The sequence below is a fragment of the Camelus bactrianus genome, chromosome X (assembly GCF_048773025.1).
Source record: "Camelus bactrianus isolate YW-2024 breed Bactrian camel chromosome X, ASM4877302v1, whole genome shotgun sequence".
NCBI classification, from domain to species: domain Eukaryota; kingdom Metazoa; phylum Chordata; class Mammalia; order Artiodactyla; family Camelidae; genus Camelus; species Camelus bactrianus.
The window spans coordinates 88,229,633-88,250,351 of NC_133575.1; the positions used below are offsets into that span (position 1 = coordinate 88,229,633).

The 20,719-nt window shown below is 35.9% G+C and overlaps 2 protein-coding genes across 7 annotated transcripts in view; one reads left to right on the forward strand and one right to left on the reverse strand.

Moving 5' to 3' along the window:
- RTL4 (retrotransposon Gag like 4) overlaps window positions 1-20,719 on the forward strand; it is a 192,117-nt gene that overhangs the window by 129,161 nt on the left and 42,237 nt on the right. The window lies entirely within an intron of this gene.
- The window catches only part of LHFPL1 (LHFPL tetraspan subfamily member 1), a 165,462-nt gene continuing 157,136 nt past the window's right edge, over window positions 12,394-20,719 (reverse strand). The window contains exon 5 of one of the 2 annotated variants that reach the window (XR_836224.3): window positions 12,394-16,720. The gene's annotated coding sequence lies outside the window, so the exon portion shown is untranslated. The remainder of the gene's footprint in view (window positions 16,721-20,719) is intronic. The other variant, XR_006719251.2, reaches the window with a different exon arrangement.

Here is a 20,719-nt window from a genome sequence, read left to right on the forward strand (position 1 = left end):
CCTTGTCTACTAATTCTGTCTTCTGTATTCTTTCTGTGTTGATTTTGATTAATTGATGTTTCCCCTCCTCATTGAGAATTATATTTACCTGCTGCTTTTCCTGCCTGGCAGTTTTTGTTTGGAAGACGAACATTGTGAATTTTACTTTGCTGGGTACTAGGTATCTTTGTATTCCTATAAATATTCTTGAGCTTTGTTCTGGGAAATGTACTTTGAAACAGAATAATCCCTTTGGATTTGTTTAGGAGATTTGATAGTTGGGATTGCAGCAGTGCTTAGTCTAGTGCTAATTATTTCCATTACTGAGCTGAGACATTTCTGTGTACTCTACCCAATGATCTGTGAATCCTGAGTTTTTGCAATCTGACTACTGGTAACAGATACTATTCTCAGCCTGTCTGAGCACTGAGCACTCTTATGTCTAATTATTTCAGATGGTTCAGCACACACATATGTTGATTCGTACTTAGCTGAATACTTTAGGAGACCCTCTACAGATCTCCATGGTTCTCTTTTTGTGTAGATCTCTTATCTTTGGTACTCTGTCCTGCAAACCCAAGCTGCCTTGGTTTCGCTACATCCTTAGCTTTGTCTCTTCAAATCAAGGAGCCTCTCAAGCTTTGCCTGGGTTTCTGCTCCTTGTACTGTAGCTTGAAAACACTCTAAAGCTGAGGCAATTGAAGAGCTTCTCTTGTTTGTCCTCCATCTCTCAGGGATCATTGAATTTTATTCCCTGATGTCAATATCTTGAGAACTGTATCATATGTTTTGTCCATGGTTTTAGTTGTTTCAGTCAGGAGAGTAAATCCAGTCCCTTTTATTTCATCTTGGCCCAAAGTGAAAGTTTCCCACTCTTAACTTTTAAAAATATCCTTTCTCTTGGCTCCTGTGACATGACTTCCTCTTTATTGTCTTCCCCTATTCATGTTCCACTCACACTTTAATCTGGGTATCTGTGTTCTTATCTTTACATTCTCCCTCTCAGAGCTCATCTGTAATTGTGTGTCCAGGTACCATCCCTTCTAATAACATCTTAAGTATTCATTTACTTTAATGTCTGTATCATATCTACTGCTGCCTAGTGGGAATTCCACTTAGATATCTTGCTCTCATTTAAAATTTAAGAGCTTGGTGCTTTGTAAAGTGCACCTACCTGTTAAGGTGTCAAAAGGCTTGAATTCTAGTTCCTGTTTTACCACTAACTACTTGACTAGGTAACTTGGGTGAAATCACTTACACTTTGCTTTAATTTTCTCATGTATAAACTGAATAAGCTTGATTAGATAATTTCTGAAGTCTTTTCTAGTTTTAATATTCTTTTATTCTAAGTAACTCTGGTTAAAACTTAAATTTTCATGATCATACCCACCCTCTTTTTTCTGAAAGCTAGTTGCCGTTACTTCACACCTGCATTAATACCATAGCCTTCTGACATGCTTTCTTTCTTTCTTCCATCTAACCCTGTTGGATATTACAGCCAAAATATTATTCCTTAAATACTCTTATCAAGTCATACCCTTGTGTAAGAACTTGCAATAACTCTCTGTTGCCTGACACCTTTGATACAGGCTTCTGACTGACTTTTAAGATACTTATCCCATCTTTTTAATGCACTCTTATGTCCCTCAACTCACTTGTATATAAACTCTCAGCCTCATTCGGGATGATCTCTTCTCTGTATTCCATTTTCCTGTTCTTGCTCCTATGCTTACTGTTCTAGCTTGGTGTATCCTCTTTTCCACCTCTCCAAGTCCTAATTATCCCTCAAGGCCCAGCTCAAGACTCTGCCTCCATGAAACCTTTGTCTGTTGCTTCAGAACACACTCATCACTTTATTTTGTAAGCTCCTATTGTTCTTCCTCAGTAAACCTCATTGTCTGATTGCTAAATATCTGATTGGTTCATGCCTGGTAATTTTTGTCTCCTCATGTAGAATTTAAAGTCATTAGAGATACAAACCATACCTTCTCCTACTCTTGGTATCTTCCAAACATATGTTATTTGTCAAGGAATTTTCGTGGATTGATTAAGCTATTCAACTGAGATTTAGCTCTTCTCCTTCCTAAATTATCATTGTGAGTGTCTGTGTGTGTGTGTGTGTGTGCACGCGCACATGTTGTTATAAAGGTACTGGCTCCTAAGGCAGTTTGTGCTCACGTTTATTCATGTTATGCTGACATTTGCATGTACTTTCTGACCACTGCCCATTTCTAACTTTTCAGAAACAAGTCCTTGATTAGTGAATCTGAGCTTGGATTTTGGAATGCAGATCTGTCTTGATGGCAGGATTTGTGCTTGCATCATATCATCCATTCCTTAGTGAACTTGGCAGCTCTTTGTTTGAAAATCTGTGAGTAAATCATTGTGACAAAAGGGGAAAGAAAAGCTCAGAGCTCTAGACCTTGATGGCTTAAGAAGAAATATCCAATATTAGCACAAAAAAAAAAAAAGAAAGAGAGAGATGACATAAGACGTAACTATGTCATGGTACCTCTAGGATAAGCAATCAGTTAATGGCTATGATCTTAAGAGTGAGATAGCTTTAAGGAGGGGTGAAGAAAAAAAATTTGTCAGCCGGCTTTCTTGGAAATGAAAGTGTGCTAAATAAGGGAAAGGAAGCAGGGAGCTGTGAAAGGATTTCACAGAAGCAAACATCTTGAACTTGTTTTGAGTAACTTAGTATGCGGCATGAACAGTATTTTAAGGCTTCTGAAATCACACTTTGCCCTGTTCAACTCAGAACTCATTCTTAGGCTTCTGAAGTAGTGAAGTAAAAGCAACTCAGCTTCTTGGTTTCATATAGATACGGTTGGAATAAATGCATTCCACCTCTTTGCAACCACCGCCCTTTTCCCTGCCAAAACTGAATGCTCAGAATTTTGCTCTTGTTGACTTTTTTTTCATTTACTTGCCCCACCAAGTTGGTCTTAGTAAATAGACTACAGTACATATAGCTATCTGTTGTGCACAGGAACCACAAAGATTCAGTCACAATCAGGTGTTTCACAGCTGTCTACATGGAGGGAAACAAAGGCATGCCAGTTGAATTGCTGGGAGACAGTCATCATTTCTTTTCTCAAAGTTGGTTTACTAACAGGTTCACTGAACTGACCCTCTAGAGAAAGCATGGTTTAGTAGAAAGAGTACTGTACTGAGAATCATGAGACCAAACAGTACTAACTGGCTGTTTGACTTTGAGCAACCCACTTAACCTCTGCGCTTTAGGTGTGTCATCTGTTAAATTAAGAGGCTGAACTATACAGTCTCTCAAGTACCATTCAGGGGTGATATCTGATGTATTTGCGACTATTTTGTTGCATGCAGTTCTTCTGATATATGTCTTTTCCTTGATGCTCTGTTCCCTCTTAGATTCTGAGAAATCTTTTCTCACTTCCTAGACCAATATTCCCCCCCCCCGGCTCTTTTTGTTTGTTTGTTTGTTTGTTTCATCTATTTTGATGAATGAAAGCCAGAAATGTGTTAAATGTAACTGGATTCAGAGGTCACATATAGCCCAAGGGTCAATACAGCTTATAATTATGTCTGACCAGACAGTGTTTATTTTTTTCTTTTTCAGAACTTGTTTTTTTATAAAATTGAATTAGTTACTAGCATTTAAAAATCAATGGATCTCACATAAAAATCCAAATTTCTAGCATCTCTAAAAGAATCATAATATCAGGAAGTTAAGAGACCCTCATTTCCACAAGAGGTCAACCAGCTGGTATGGAAGAGTGATGCCCATTTTAGCCTGGGCTCTTCAGTTTACCACCCCCTTCATTCCCTCTTATTGTCTCCCTGACACTGAGGTTGAAAGTAGTTGCCATTTGTTATCATGCCTTGTGTTTCTCATTTATTCTTTATGTGGAACATTGACTCTCTAGTTTACTGCAGCCCCCCACTACTTCCTATAGCATTGAGAATGAATGTCAGTTACCATTTGTCATCACATTTTCACTACTGCTGTTCTTTTATCAGATTTAAAAGGAAAGTGAAATTTTTGTATCTGTATCTCTATCAAAAGTAAGAGGACATATAAAACCTAAAGAAGCAGGAGCTTTATTTGTCTCTCCCAATTTAGTGTTTTATTTTACCTTCCTGACTTCTGTTGGTCTTTACATTTGCAACCCCTATTCTAAGTTGAATATATTTTCGATATATTTCTCATTCACAAGGATAGTTTCTTGTGAATAAATGGTGTTAGGAAAACTGGATATTCACATGCAAAAGAACGAAAGTGGACCACTGTCTTACACCACAAAAACCAACTCAAAATGGATGAAAGATTTAAATGTGAGACCTAGAACTGTAAAACTCCTAGAAGAAAACATAGTAGGAAAAGTTCATGACATTAGTCTTGATAATGATTTCATGGATATAACACCAAAAGCACAGGCAACAAAAACAAAAATAAAAACATATGACTACATCAAGCTAAAAATCTTCAAGGGAAAGCAAATCAAATAAAAAGAAAGGAAAATAATCAGTACATCAAAGGAAACAATCAACAGAGTGAAAAGGCAATGTACACAATGGAAGAAAATGTTTGTAAACCATACATCTAAATAAGGGTTAATATCCAAAATATATAAGGAACTCATACAACCCAAGAGCAGAAAACTAATAACCTGATTTTAAAATGGAGAAAGGACATGGATAGACATTTCTCAAAGAAGACATACAAGTGGCAATAAGGCAAATGAAAAAAAAAATGCTGTATCACTAATCATCAGGGAAATATAAATCTAAATCACAATGAGATATTATCTCATACCTATCAGGATGGCCATTACCAAAAAAAAAAAAAAAAAACCAAACCCAAAAGACAATTGTTGGGAAGAATGTGAAGAAATTGGAATTTTTGCACACTGTTAGTGGTAATGAAAAATAGTGCAGCCACTATAGAAAATTGTGTGGAAGTTACTCAGAAAACAAAAAATAGATCTGCCATATGATCTAGCAATCCCACTTCTGGGTATTTATCCAAAAATATTGAGATCAGGATCTCAAAGAGGTATCTGCACTCCCATGTCATCTCAGCCTTAACCAAAATGTGGAAACAACCTAAATGTCCATTGGCAGAGCAATGGATAAGGAAAATGTGGCAGATACATAAAATGGAATACTCTTTAGTATTTTTTAAAAAGGAAGGAAATTCTGCTATATGCAACAACCTGGATAAACCTTGAGGACTCATGTTAAGTGAAATAAGCCAGTCAGGAAGACAAATACTGCATTATTCTATTTAAATTAGATATCTAAGATAATCAAATCCATAAAACCAAAGAGTAGGATGGTGGTTGCCATCTCACTAATTCTTAGTAGGAAAAAATACTGGCTATTTCTCTTCAGCGCAAATTCAAGCAATAACTCCTAGTGCAACACTAGCTTTTAGGTCTGCCTGGCTTTGCATTGAAACACCTGGGAGAGTTTGTAGCTGGAAGATGTATGTCAGGAAGGGGAAACAAGGTGAATGGGCAGTGGATTAATAACAGTGGTTGGACTAAAATTCCCAGTTTAAACTGCCACTTCCTAAGACTCATAGTCATGTTTGTGGATATGGCCTTGGGAAAATATGCCCCCACCCTGTCCCCCATCATAGGAAAGTGTCACAGTAGAGATGAATTCTCTGGGCAAAAAACTATGGACAAAAAAGAATAGCATAGCTAATAACATACGAAAAACTATGGTCTGCAGGCCAAAACCAGCCTACTGCTTGTTTTTGGAAATAAAGTTTTATTATGGTAGCCATGCCCGTTTGCTTACACATTATTTATGGCTGCTTTTATGCTACAATGGCCGACCTAAATATTTGCAATAGAGACTACATAGACCATAAAGTCTAATATATTTTCTATACAGCTCTTCACAGAAAAAGTTTGCTGGCCCTGGTCTACAATACTATTCTCCAAAGTAGGGGTCAACTCAAGGATTATATAGGACAATGAGTTGGGATATGTAAAAAAAAAGTTTTAGAATTTATATTGTTGATTTTTTTTTTTAGGGAACATGAAGTTCAGAGACCACTGGTCTGCTATTGTGTTCCTACGACAGAATCACCTGGAGAATGTTAAAATGCAGATTCTTGGGACCTGTCTGTAATAGGTAGAATAATGCACACCCCCACAAAGATGTCCACATCCTAATCCCCAGAACCTGTGAATATGTTACCTTATATGGCGAAAGGGCTTTGAAGAAATAATTAAGTTAAAGATTTGAGATGGGGATTATCCAGGTGGGCACATTGTAATCACAAATGTCCTTTTAAGTGAAAGAAGGAGGGAAGACAGTCAGAATAAGAGATCCAAGTGATGCAATTTCTGGCTTTGATGATGGAGAAAGGAGCCATGAGCCAAGGAATGCAGGCAGCCTTTCCATGCTGGAAAAGGCAGGGAAACAGATTATACTCTCGAACCTCCAGAAGGAACACAGCCCTGCTGACACATTGATGTTAGCCTACTGAGACCCATTTCATACTTCTGACCTCCAGAACTGTAGGATAATAAATCTGTGTTAAGTCACTGAGTTTGTGATAATTACAGTAGTAATAGAAAATCTGCATAAAATTCCTAGAGATTCTAATTCAGTATACTGGATTTAGGAGTCTAGATTCCTGAGTTTTAGATCTATGGCTGCTACCAGTACAGTGTCTTCCCTCAGACATGTTGCTAATCCTCATTTTTAAGAAGAAAGTGATACTTCCAAAGGTTAATACCTACTTAGCTCATAAGGTTGTTTTGTGGATCAAGTGAGATAATGGATGAGAAGATGTTTTGAAAAAAGTAAAAGCACCATGCATGTGTGAGCTATTACTCTTTGTCCTTGTGTTAGCACACCTACATTTTATTTAATATCACTTTTATTTTTGTTATATTTTCAAGAGATATCCAACATGATTTTTCTTTCTAAGAGAACATGGAGACTTACATGCAAACATTCTATGGGCTTTGTCATTTATTTTACCAATATATTTTGTACCTGGCATTATGGTTTATGAACCACTTTTATGTATATATCACTTCACCTGAAAAGCAACCTTCTAGTCCACTCAAGTATTAATGTTAATAACAGTAAAGGTGGGGGGTCATATATTTGCATTTGTTTGTAGAGGTTGATAATCCAGAATTTCATATACAGAGGCTTTGTATTGGGTTACAGTAAGTAGATCAAAGGCAGCTTTACCAGATGCAGCAGGAATCCACCACAAGACAAAGTCTTAGATAGGACTAGAATGTGATCTAGAATTCTCACTCTCTTCAAAGAATTTCCTTTGCATAATTCTTCCCTGTTCCACCTCTCTAGGATAAGAATAGATTGCATCACTTTTTAGCTAAGGACAGAGTGTTGGCATGAGCTTGCTTGCCTCTCTAGAATCTCTTTTGTTCATTGGTGAAAATAATTTCCCCTAGTTTAGGGAGGATGTGAGCCCAAAACAGTTTTCCAGTCTTGCCTTTCAGCTTCTGTTCATGCCATTCATAATGCTTTCTTTTCCCTCTCTTCTACCTACCAAGTCCTATTCCTACTTGAAAGTAACCTCCTCTATAAAGCTACTGGTGATCACTCCAGGCCTCACTTACCTGTTTTCCCTGCATGTAGTTCACACTGGTGTTGCCTTGTTTTGGAGAGTTCATCCTGCCAACTTACTGGATTCATATTTTATCCTTCTCCTCTTTTCCCTATAGGTCCAAGCACAGGGCTGGGAAAGAGCTTGATATTGAAAAATACTTACTTTGTTTGAAAGGGCCTCCTCTTGAACTATACAGGCTATATGATTTTTTCCAGCTTTATTGAGATATAATTGTCATGTAACATTGTGTAAGTTTAAGGTGTTCAGTGTGATGATTAGATACATCAATTATCAATGAAAGTGCTTACCAAAATAAAGTTAGTTAACACATCATTTACTTCTATAATTGTCATTTTATTATTGTTGTAATGGTGAGTACATTAAAGCTCTACTCTCATAGCAACTATTAATATACAATACAGTACTGTTAACTATAGTCATCATGCTTTACATTAGATTCCTATTCATCTTATAACTGAAAGTGTGTACATTTTGACCAACATATTCCCATTTCCCCCCTCTCTTAGCCCCTGACAACTGCCAGTCTAGTCTCTTTTTCTATTAATTTCATGTTTTTAAATTTCACGTATAAATGAGATCACACAGTGTTTGTCTTTCTCTGTCTGACTTATTTCACTTAGCATACTGCCCTCAAGGTTGATTCATATTGTAAATGGCAGAGATTTCCTTGTATTTTATGGCTGAATAGTATTTCATTGAATATATATCTACAACATTTGTTAATCCATTTGTCATCACTGAACACTTAGATTGCTTTCATATCTTAGCTATTCTGAATAATGCTGCAGTGAACATGGGAGCACAGGTATCTCTTTGAGAGTGATTTCATCTTCTTTGGGTATATAACCAGAGTGTAATTTCTGGATCATATGATAGTTCTAGTTTCAATTTTTTGAGGAACTTTCATACTGTTTTCCAAAATGGCTGTATCAATTTACATTCCCACCAACAGTGCACCGGGGTCCTCTTTTCTCTACATCTTTGCCAGCATTTGTTATCTCTTGCCTTTTAATAATAGCCATTCTAACAGGTGTGAGGTAATATCTCATTGTGGTTTTGATTTCCATTTCCCTGATGATTAGTGTTATGGAGCACCTTTTCATGTACCTGTTGGCCACTTGAAAATCTTCTTTGGAAAAATATCTATTCAGATCCTTTGCCTGTTTTTAAATTGGATTATGTGTTGTTTTGCTATTGAGTTGTATGAGTTCCTTGTATTTTGGATATTAATCACTTACCATTTATGTGAATTGAAAATATTTTCTTCCATTCCTTAGGTTGCCTTTTCCTTGTGTTGTTTCTTTTGCTGTGCAGAAACTTTTTAGTTTGATGTAGTCCCACTTGTTGATTTTTGCTTTCGTTGCTTGTGCCTTTGGTGTCATATCCAAAAATTCATTGCCAAGACCAATAAAAAGGAGTTTTTCCCCTAAGTTTTCTTCTCAAAATTTTATGGTGTCAGGTCTTATGTTTAAGTCCTTAATCCATTTTGAGTAAGTTTTTGTGAATGGTGTAAAATAGGGGTCCACAATTTCATTCTTTTGTATGTGGATGTAGTTTTCTCAACAGTATTTATTGAAGAGACTATCCTTTCCCCACAGAATATTCTTGGCTCCCGCATCAAATATTTGTTGACCATATCTGCATGTGTTTATTTCTGTATTTCATTTCTGTTCCATCAGTCTGTGTGTCTGATTTTATGCCATCACTACACTGTTTTGGTTAGTATAGCTTTGTAATACAATTTGAAATCAGGAACTATGATGGCTTTAGCTTTGTTCTTCTTTCTAAGGATTGCTTTAGCTATTCAAGATCATTGGGGTTTCATACAAATTTTAGGATTTTTTTTTTCTACTGTGAAAAGTGCCATTGGAGTTTTGATAGGGATTATGTTGAAACTTAGATGGCTTTGGGTAGGATGAACATTTTAACAATATTAACTCTTCTGATTAATGAATATGAAATATTTTTCCATTCATTTGTGTCTCCTTTCTTTCAATGAATATCTTATAATTTTGGTGTATAGATCTTTCACTTCTTTGGTTAAATTTTTCCTAAGTATTTTATTGTTTTTGTTGCTATTGTAAAATGGGATTACTTTCTTTATTTCTTTTTCAAATAGTTCATTATTAGTGTTTAGATATTTTTTATTGAAGTACAGTCAATATGTCAATTTCTGGTGTACAGCATAGTGTCTTGGTCATGCATATACATATATATTCATTTTCATATTCTTTTTCACTAAAGGTTATTACAATTGATTTTGTATGTTGATTTTGTATCCTGAAACCTTACTGAATTTGTTTATTAGGTTTAACAGTTTTTTGGTGGAGTCTTTAGGATATTTTCTATACAAGATCATGTCATCAGCAAACATGAACAATTTTACTTCCTCTTTTCTGATTTGAATGCCTTTTATTTCTTTTTCTTTCCTACTTGTTCTGGCTAGGGCTTTCAAGTACTATGTTGAATAGATTTGATGAAAGCAGCATCCTTATCTCTTTCACTTATTTTAGAGGGAAAGTTTTCAACCTTTTACTGTTGAGTGTGATGTTAGTTACAGGTTTGTCATATATCACCTTTATCATGTTGAGGTGTGTCCCTTCTGTATCAAATCTGTTGAGTTTTTATCATGAAAGGATGTTGAATTTTGTTAAATGCCTGTCCTGCATCTATTGAGATGATCATATGGTTTTTGTCTTTCATCCCACTAATGTGGTGTAGCACATTAATTGATTTACGTATGTTAAGCCATCCTTGCATCCCAGGGATAAATTCCACTTGATCATGGTGTATGACCCTTTTAATGTGCTGTCAAATTTGATTTGCTGGCATTTTGTTGGAAATTTTCACATCTATATTTATCAGGGATATTGGCCTGTAGTTTTTTCTTGTACTACCCTTATCTTTAATATCAGGGTAATGCTGGCCTCATAAAATGAGTTTGGGAGCCTTCCCTCGGCCTCAGTGTTTTGGAAGAGTTTCAGAAGATTTTACATTCTTTAAATGTTTGATAGAATTTGCTTGTGAAGCCGTTTGATCCTCATTTTTGTTGGGAGGTTTTAAATTACTGATTTAATCTCTTTGTTACTGGTCTGTTCAGATTTCCTATTTCTTCATGACTCACACTTGGTAGGTTGTATGTTTATAGGAACGTAATCATTTCTTGTAGACTCTTTGATTTGTTGACATATAATTGCTCATAGTAGTCTCTTATGATCCTTTGCACTTTTATGGTATCAGTTGTAATGTCTCTTTTTTCATGTATAATTTTATTTATTTGAGTCCTCTCTTTTATTGATAAGTCTAGCTAAAGGTTTATCAATTTTATCTTGTCAAAAAAACAACTCTTGGTTTCATTAATCTTTCCTATTACTTTTCTATTGTCTATTTTATTTATTTCTGCCTGATATTTGTTACTTCCTTCCTTCTTCTAACTTGGGCTGAGATGTTTTCTTGTTTTGTTAGTTTCTTGAAGCTTAAAGTTAGTTGTTTGAGATCTTTTTTTTTTTAATGTAGTTATTTATCACTATAAACTTCCCTCTTAGCACTGCTTTTCCTGCAGCCTGTAAGTTTTTGTTTGTTATACTTTCATTTTTGTTTATATTATTATGCAAATATATTGTTGCAATGTATTTTTAAAAATGTATTTTTTGATTTGTTATGATCCATTGGTCATTCAGAAATGTGTTGTTTAATTTCCACATAATGGTGAATTTTCCAGTTTTCTTCATGGTTTTATAACATTGTGGTTGGAAAAGATACTTGGTATAGTTTCAGTCTTCTGAAGTTTACTGAGATTTGTTTTGTAACTTAACGTATGATCTATCCTGGAGAATGTTCCCCATGTGCTTGAGAAGAATGTGTATTCTGCTAGTCTTAGATGGAATGTTCTCTATATCTCTGTTAGATCTGTTTGGTCTAAATATGGTTCAAGTCCAATGTTTTCTTACTGGTTTTCTTTCTAAACAATCTATCCATTGTCGAAAGAGGGATGTTGAAATACTCTATTATTATATTGTCTATTACTTACTACAGATCTATTTATTATTTGCCTAATATATTTAGGCTCTCTAATGTTGGGTGCATATATATTTATAATTATTATGTATTCTTGATGGATTTACCCCTTTATCATTATATAATGACCTTCTTTGTCTCTTGTTACATTTTTTTACTTAAATTCTATTTTGTCTGATATAAATACAGCTACCCTTGCTCTCTTGGTTTCCATTTGTGTGGAATATCTTTTCCCATCTCTTCACTTTGAGTCTGTTTGTGTCCTTGAAGCTGAAGTGAGTCTCTTGTAGGCAGCATACAGTTTGGTCTTGTTTTTTGTTTTTGTATTTTATTCACTCAGTCACTCTACCAGGCTGTATGATTTAGAATAAAAAACACAAGCTGTTAAGCCATACAGATAACCCTGTTCAAACCCTGGCTATTTTACTTATTAGCTGAATAATTATAGGCATGTCACTTACCCTCTATGCTTCAGTTCCTTCATCTCTCAAAGGGAATAACAATAATTGTTATGCTACCTCATGGGGTTGTTATAAGCATTAAATGCAACCATTCATGTAAAGTGTTTAGTACTATTCAAAAAAGATGGTTATCTCCCATTAAATGGTAACTGTTATTTCTTTTCCCTAAAATTAAGAAAGTAAAATCGTATGGTAGTTATGATCAGGGGTTTATAAACAAACAGACCTGGGCTGTGACTTTGAGTAAATTACTTTATTTCTCTGAGGCTTAGATCTCTCTTCTACAAGTAAAGGTTAAAATAGTGTCCACTTCATAGGGATGTTAGTATTAAACAGGAATCATAAATTGCAGCATTTGACACATAGTAGAAACTTAGTAAATGGTAGATGTTACAATTTTTGAGAAAAAGAAATAGGGGGTTGTATCAACAACAAAGAACTGTATCACCTACTCTTCTGCAATCTAATAGCAAATAAGAAAGTTAAGTGTGGGCTTTCTCCTATGGCTGTTGACAAATGACAGAAAAATATACTTTATTCAGTCTCTGCCTTCCGAGTTTACCCAGTCAGTTCATAGAAGAGATGATAATGATAGTGCTTAGAATAAAACTTTGTTCAGGTTATGTCCTAATAAATGTTAGTTAAATCCGAATCTGGACACATTAATTTAGCTCATGTTGAATAACTCAATATTCCATGTAATTTTTGTTGTTGGCATTACTTTTAATTGAAAAATCATATATGCATGTACATGGTAAAAAAAAATCCAACAGTACAAGGGTGTATACATTAAAATATAAGTTCAAACTCCAGCACTATTATTTATCTACTGTATGGCCTTAGACAGACCACTTAACCTCTGTGTCTCAGTTTCCTTACGTATGACAATTCTGTTAGTACCTACTTTATAGGATTGCTGTTGAGTCTCAAATGTGTAAATCACTTAGAATAGGACTTGGGCTATGATAAGCACTATATAAGTTTGGTTTTATTCATGTGCCATTTGTATTTTTCTGTGAATTTCTCATTCATTTCCTTTCCCCAGTTTTTATTGGGTTGTGGTATTTTTCTTTGGATTTGCAAAAGCTCTTTATCTATTAAGATAATTTGTCCTTCACCATATTTTGAAAACATTTTTCTCACATTTTAACTTGTCTATGGAATTTTCTCATAGTATTACTTTTTCAACAAAGACATTTTCAATGATTTATAGTCAAATTTATCAGTCTTTTGCCTTAAAGTCTGCAGGAGTTTGAATCTTGCTCAGAGGGGCCTTGCACATTACAAACCAATTTTTTTTAATTCTCCCATGTTCTCTTTTATTGCTTTTATAGTTATCTTATTTGGTCTATCTGGACTTTTTTCTGGTGTAAGAAGTAAAATAAATATTTATTGAATAATGTATGTAAATTAAAATCCTTGCTGTCTCCCAGATGACTGGATGTCTATTTTTCTTCAAGTCCAAGTAGTGTGTAGCCCAATCCTAACTTGTTCAACTTGAACTTTTCCTCTGGTCTTGATTTGAACACAAGTTGACTTGGGGAAACACACTTCTTAAGCAAGTTATTTTCTCTCTTTATAAATAAACACAGAGGCACAAAGTAAGAGGTTGAACCCATCTTTAAGATCCCTTTAACAGCCTATAAGAATTGTTAAAAAAATAAAAATTCCCTATTGAAGAACTGGATAAAAAACTCTTTGTCACCTAATATTTTCTTATTTAGGTAAATCATAAATGATTAAACCATGACTTTTCTGTTCAATATTAGCATAATTTTCTCTATACTATCTATTACATGTATTACTATGCTGACTATTCTCAGACATATATTTGATTTTCTCTTGTTATTTTTTAAAATGTGTAATTACTAGGTCAAATTGTATGAATTTTTAAACATTTTTATTGGAGTATAATGTACGTACAGAAAAATGCACATAAGTGTGCAGCTTGACAAATTTTCACAAAGTGAACACACCCATATAGTGAACACACCACCATATCTAGAAACAAGATGTTACCAGCACCTCAGAAGCCTCCCTCATGCCTCATTCAGTCACTACTTCCTCCCAAGGGTAAGCACTATCAGGACTTCTAACAGTCTATATTAGTTTTGCCAGAATTAAAAAATTTATATATGTTTAGAATCATAGAGTATGCAGTTTTCTTGGCTTCTTTTTATTCAACACGTTTGTAGTATCTATAGTTACAGAGTATTGATTTTAATTGTTGAATAGTATTTCATTGTGTGAATATACCACAATTTAATTTATTCACTTTCCTGCTAATGGGCATATGACTTTATATATTATTTTACTATCATGACTGTTGCTGCTATGAACACTCAAGTATATGCATTTCTGTTGGGTATATACTTAGGAGTAGGTGTATACCTTAGAAATGACTATTGTGTATATACGTTAGAAATTAGTGGATCATGGAAAACGCACATGTGAAGCTTTTATGTATTTTTATACCAAGTTGCTTTCCAGAAATATATATGTATAATTATGGAAAACAGTCACCACTCCTAAGTGTTAGACACTTTCAACTTAAAATATTTCATTTAATGGTCATAATACCCCTTTGAGGTAGTGCTATCCTTTTTTTATTGATGACTAAACAGGTCCAGAGATGTTAAATAATCTGCCCAAATCTACAGGTAGAAAATGGCAGAGCCAGAATTTGAACACAGACTTGCCTGACTCCAAAAGACACATTCCTACTATTCCTCCTGTATTAGATTCCTAGGGCTGTGGTAACAAGTTACCACCAGCTTTATGCATTAAAACAATAGAAACTTACTTACAGTCCTGGAGGCTTGAAGTCCAAAGTCAAGGTGTTGGCAGGGCCAGGCTCCCTCTCCTAGCTTCTGGCTGTTACCAGCAGTCCTTGGTGTCCCTTGGTTTGCAGCTAAATAACTCCAATGCCTGCCTTTGTAGTCACATGGCAGTCTTCCCTCTCTGTGTCTTTGTCTTCACGTGGCTGTCTTCCATCTGTGCATGTCTCTCTCTGTGTCTTTTCTCTTTTTCTTACAAGGACACCAGTTATATTAAAGTCTCACCCTATTCCAGTGGACCTCATTTTAACTTCATTACATTTACAAAGGCCTTATTTCCAAATAAGATTGTGTTCACAGGTACCAAGGCTTAGGACTTCAACATTTAACCCACGACATTTTCCTACATCTCTTACTTCAATCAATTCAGCAATGAACATAGTGGGTAAAGAGGTACCATGGTGTTTTTTAAATTACAATTTTTATTACTACAGCACTTATGCCTGTGAGGTAGGTACCTGCAGGAACAGCGCTTGTATATGACTAGTCAGGAGGATGGGCAGTGGCTGGACTGAGTTCAGTGCCAGGCTAATAATGTTCTTTCCACCCAGTGAGCTTAGCAACCCAACCATCCGTAACACTAACTGGTATTCTAATTGGAGCCATGTGTTCTCTTGTGCACTAGGAAAAAGGGATATAGGGGCCAGGTGAGGCCCACGTTGAAGAAGGGTCATGCCTGTTTGCTTATTTCTGCAGATGGGCACCAGCCTCTTAGAAATTTTGCATTTCTATTGTTGACAGGGCATGCTGGCTAAGAGCTGCTATTTTCCCCTCTCACCAGAAATCCCTGTTTTCTCATAAGCCTCAGCAGAATCATAGTCAGTACTGTGTGTGTATGTGTGTGCGTGTTTAATGAGTACCCGCCAAGGGCCACAAACTATCTTAGGTGCTTGGTGCACATTATTTCTAATCCTTAACACAACCTTTAAGGTAGGTATTTATATAAGGGCATCCCCTAGAATTAACCCTGATGGCGAAAGGCAGGCAATAGCACCTAGTTGACAGTGTGACCCAAAGGAGGAGGACACATGCCAGTGCCAGGTGCTCTGTAACAAATCAGATTGTCCTGATGTTAGGGACACAATCAGAGGCTGAAAGAGCTATAATAACTTTGCTTCAGAATGACTCCTAGGGACAGCTTGAGTCTGAACATCAGGTTAGGATCCTCAAAAGGATAAATCTGTTAGAATCTCTCTTGAAAATCTCAAAGAATATAGATTCAGGTCTCTTCAGAGAGATGAGCACAGATCTAAGATAGATCAGTATGAAGGAAGGGTTATTTTTGTGTCACTCCAAGAAACTATCTAGTCCATATCCTTACAACAGGGCAAAACCATACCCAAATCAAAGCCCTAAGGCCAGAGAACTCTGATTCCAATTTGGTAGATGGGCAAGTGGTAGGGGAGGATAGTGTCAAGAAAACTGAAACTGGAGAGTTTCCGTGTTTCTCGAATGTAGAGGTCATAAACCAGTAACTCAGTATTTGAATCTGGCCCACAGATATTTTTTATTTTTCCCATGTAGTTGTTTTTTAAATTTCAATTACTATCATGCAAAAATGACCAGTGAATTGTTTATAAAATTCCATATTTCTGGCTTATTTTTGAAAAGCAATTGAGTCCATATTTCAACATGGCTCAGCTGTAGCTCCTCTCTTTTAGACGGCAGGCTCCTTCAGATTTGCCATGGTTCCCTCCAGTGTTGATGCTGGCTCACTTTTTGATGTTGTCTGCTTGGTCCCTGGAGCTTTTGAGTTTGTGACCCCTGCTCTAGATCTTTGGCCAGGATAGATTTGGAATCAGGCCAGATCCGATTCTCTGGTAAAATAAAATAAAATAAAATCACCAAAATTGAGAGATTAGTTATTTTGGAGGTGATGGAAGTCTTCTAAAATTCATTGTGGTTATGACTGTACAACTTTGTAAGTATACTGGAAAAAAAAATAACATCGAATTGTATGCTTTAAATGACTGAATTATAAGGTGTGACTTATATCTCAATAAAGCTGTTTAAAAAATAGAAATCAGTCAAGAGTTAGGAAAACACAAATGATGAATCAACTTCTCAATAGTAGTCTTTGCCATGGGGCTTTTAGAAAGTCTCTAATTTTGTAATACTGGAGTGATAGCAGACTCAAGTGGTTAAGACCATGAAAAATAAGAATTAAAAATGCTACCTACCTCATGGAATTGTTAGGAAGAGTAAATGAGGTAAGTCCTACAAAGCACATAGCACTCTGCCTGGTGCATAGTAAGCACTGGATAAAGGCTAGATATTACCGGTTACTACAGCACAGACGAGGCCGAACGACACTGATACACTGCACAGCCAGCCAGTACCCTGAACCCTAGAGCAGCTCTTCTTGGCTTCTCCAAGTGTCCAGTTGGTTCTAGGTGGCTACAGATCCTCAGCCAGAACTCTAGGAGCCTCAGAGGCTCTTAGGAGATAAAGAAAAATTAGCATACTAATAGTGCAGTGTCTAGGGAAGGGGGGACAACTTGTTTGTTCCTTATTCAAGCAATGTGATGTATTAGAGTCTCCCCAATGCTGTGAGTAGGGAGAAGTGAATTCTAATTTTGCTTTAATTCCAAATTGGATTCCCTTTAAATAATACTAAGTGTTTCTATGCTTTAGTTTTCTCATATATTGAAGGACAATGGTATTTACCCTGCTTGCCTTATAGACCAAATAAGAAAGGAAACAAAGCTACTTGGAATGGTACAAAATTACATATAACGTGAGGTATGTTTATTCAAGTATATAAATCAGTGACCCCAATCAGGTGACAAGCATACTCCCTGAGAAAGGCTAAGGGGACTGAGATTCTTGTTGTAGCAAGAGAGGGCCTTGGAGATGGTTTTATTGTTCTAGATCCACTGTCTTTGTAAAGATTCCCCAGAGGATGGTGAAGCTCTGGGCAGCCAGAACAGATGTAGCCCAGGCTACCATATGCCATGAAAGAAAAAGTGCTTCTGGCAAAAGAAAAATCATCAAACCAATGTCTTCACCCTATTACAGAATGGAAAATGTCAGCTTCCCTAGATTACAGGGTAGGCCTCTAAAGCAGAGAAAATTACATTCACACCCAGAAATGGGAAATTTCTTCTCTGGGAAGAGCTAAGCTGTCATTAGGAGAGTGGGTAGGTGGCTGTGATTTTTTTTTTCTTCTGAAATTCTTTATGAATCTCCATAAAAATCTAAGGTTTAGAAACTGATTAACCCTATTATGTCTCCTCTCACACACAGAGCCGTCCAGGTAAGTTCAGATAAGTCATCCAGTGGATATGGGATAAGCAGCTGGTAGGTCACCTTGATGAACTAAGGGCAGGCACATTCAGCTCAGGTAGGGTCTGGGAGTCCTAAGGCTTCAGGGACCAGCTGATCTCTAATGTTCCCCCAACACACATTCTTCCAGTGGAAACTAGTAGACTAAGGAAGTAGTCACGACCAGCTCCTTGTAACTCATTTTGTTATCTCAAGAGATGCTTTAATATTAAAGAGTCAGGTAGGGGAAGGGTATAGCTCAATGGTAGAGTGCGTGCTTAGCATGCATAAGGTACTAGGTTCAATCCTCAGTACCTCCATTAGAAAATAATCAATCAATCAATCAATCAAATTGCTTCCCCCTACCAACAAAAAAAGTGTTCAAAAAAATTTTTAAAGAGTTAAAAGAGGGAGCTGAGGGAGAGGGAATTATGCGGGAGTACTCATGGGACTTGACAGGATGGGAGGGGTATGCTGCCAACAGGGAAGTAAGTATGTTAGGCAGTGTTGCAGAGTGGTTAAGGACATGGGCTGTGGCATCAAGCAGACCTCATTTATATCCTGGCTCTGCCGCTTATGTTCTGGGCTAGTTATAAAATGGGATGAGAACAATACTGATATTATGCAGCCACTGTGAAGAGAAAATGAGATTGCATACTTAAAGTATGTAGCATATTTCCTGGCACATAGGAAGTGCTAAAATTAAAAACAGTTATTCTGTACTCTTCAGCATGGCATTCAAAGCCCTTCCCAATTTAATCCAAGCCTATATTTCTAGCTTCATTTCCTCTAACTCCACCACGTACCTAGGCCTGGCCACACAGGACCACAAGACTGTTCACCAGTCTCAGATTTCATCATACATGTTCACATTTTCTCTCCTTTGCTTATGTTGATCTTTCTGTCTAGTATGCTCTTTCCCTCTTTTCTACCCAGTTAAAAATCTTATTTTCTCATTAGGACCCAGATAATGCTTTACCACTTTTGCAGAGCTTTCCGCTTCCTTTAATCCAGGCAGGAATAAAGCTTTTTTTTTTTTCTGTATTCCCATCGCATCTTTTTAATTGAGGTATAGTCAGTTACAATGTGTCAATTTAAGGTGTACAGCATCATGTTTCAGTCATACATATACCTACATATATTCATTTTCATATTCTTTTTCATTATAGGTTACTATAAGATATTGAATATAGTTTCCTGTGCTATACAGAAGAAATTTATTTTTTTATCTATTTTATAGTTCATAGCAGCACTATATACAATAGCCAAGACATGGAAACAACCCATTGCACTTTATAATTTCAATGTGTTAAGTGCCTCACTAGCATTAACAACTGCACATGTTTTAGTAATTCCCATGACATTTGGAGAATAAGGTCTCTATTAATACATATTTTTGCATCAACTAACACCGAAACATAGTAGGTACTCAGTAAAGTTCATTGATTAGACGTGAGTTTGTCAAGGGGCTTATTAACACTTATTCCATCTATTTCATAGTAGGTTGCCATGAAGAAAAAGTATAAGGACATATATGAAAGTACTAAAAAATTTAAAGTTTTATACAAATATAAAGAGTTGATTATCCAGAATTTAAACTGGAGAGTTTAAGAGATTCTCTAGTTCTGTCAAATGATAATCAATATATGTATTAACAATCCCAGTGTATTTCTAGTTCATGAAGTACTTTCTGAATTATCGTGAACATTTGTTTTTTAAAAAGTGTTCTGATTCTTTGGTGTTTGAGAATCTATGGACAACATAACTGATATAGTTCCCTTACATAACTAGAGCATCTTTAGACCAAGATACCTTAATCCCCATGCACTGTGGAGAAGTGGATCTTTGATGTACACAAGAAAGAGTTGGAAAGTTAGCAGCGTAAATAATAACAGCAGCCACAGTGAAGGCTGACATGATGCCTTGGATGACATAAGGATACTCATTTTGGAGCACATACTGTAATTCTTGTCTGTAATACACATATTTGATGATGATATTCAATTGGGGATTTCATACACTCTTTCATTCTTCACACATGATTTTTGTGTGTGAGTATGATGTTGCCTTCAATTCCATAAGCTCTATAACTTCAGGGACTTGGTCTTCTACTTATGTGTTACTCACAGCAGTGCTTAGTATAGCTGCTGGCAGCATTGGGAACTCTTGGTAAGTAGTGGTTGAACTTAACTGAAATTAGGGAAATAATGTAAAGTTAATACATAGAATAAATATATTAAAAGACAGTTTTAGACCCAACAAAACATAAAATACATAGATTGGTCAATCTCAGAACCAATTTTATCAAATACAGTAATGATATTAAAGTTTTGTTACTGGGAGCATTTTTGTACTTTGTCATTTGTGAAGTACCCTCCTATATTCTTTCCCTCAAAATAGCAAACCTGAATGGAAATAGAACTTAGGTGTTTATCTCTTAAATAAGTGATTAGGGTAAAAAATATCATTCCTGGGAAATGGAATAGCAAAAATTAACACATATAGATCAACTACTATAAGATAGAGTACATGGAAAGTACTTAGAATTATGC